This window comes from Capsicum annuum, chromosome 11 (assembly GCF_002878395.1).
Source record: "Capsicum annuum cultivar UCD-10X-F1 chromosome 11, UCD10Xv1.1, whole genome shotgun sequence".
Lineage (NCBI taxonomy): Eukaryota > Viridiplantae > Streptophyta > Magnoliopsida > Solanales > Solanaceae > Capsicum > Capsicum annuum.
Window position 1 is genome coordinate 143,480,711 of NC_061121.1, and position 1,106 is coordinate 143,481,816.

Genomic DNA, 1,106 nt, shown 5'->3' on the forward strand with positions numbered 1-1,106 from the left:
TCATCAGCAGAGACATTTTTGACATAAATGCAACAAAACGAATGCTCGAGATCAAGTTTGATATGAAAGACCTTGGAGTTGCAGATGTCATCTTAGGTAAAAAAATCCATAGAACTCCACAAGGGTTGACATTGCCACAGTCTCATTATGTCAAAAATGTACTTGACAAGTTCAAGTATATGGAATTTTGTATTGCCAAGACTCCATTGGATGCGAGCTTTGCACTTCGAAAGAATGAAGGTGAAAGTGACTCACAATTGGAGTATGAAAGAGTATTAGGATATTTAATGTATATAATGAATTGTACACGACCAGACATAGCATGCGCCATTAGTAAATTGAGTCGGTACACGATTAATCCCAACAAAACTCATTGGATGGAAATGAAAAGAGTTTTGGGGTATCTTAAATACACTCAAGACTATGCCTTGCATTATAATAAATATCCTGCAGTGCTTGAAGGATATAGTGATGCGAATTGGATCACCGGATCAAACGAAGTAAAATCCAAAAGTGGATATGTATTTAGTATCAGTAAAGGAGCAGTCTCTTGGAAATTATCCAAACAGACTTTTACTCCCTCTACAATGAAATCTGAATTTATCGCATTGGATAAAGCCGATGAAGAAGCAAAATGGATCAGGAATTTCTTGGAAGATGTTCTATATTATCCCAAGCCAGTGGCACCAGTATGTATACACTGTGATAGCCAAGCGACAATAGGTAGGGCAGGGAGCATGATTTACAACGGTAAATCTCGTCACATACGATGGAGACATAATACCGTTAGGGAACTTCTCTCTAGTGGAATTATCATTGTTGGATATGTAAAGTCAAAGGATAATGTGTCAGATCAGCTTACAAAAGGCCCATCTAGAGAAGGAGTAGAAAGGACATCCAAGGGAATGGGTTTAAGGCCTAGGACAAGTCAGCATGGCGGTAACTCTACCTAGCAGACTGGAGATCCCAAGAGCTAGGTTCAAGGAGATCAAACAAAGTTGTTTCTGACAGGTTTAACATTGTCAATTACCCAACCCATTCTCATGATGTAGATAATGCGTTGTAAACTAGGATAAGACTTAAAGGTGAAAAGTCTTTTAATGATT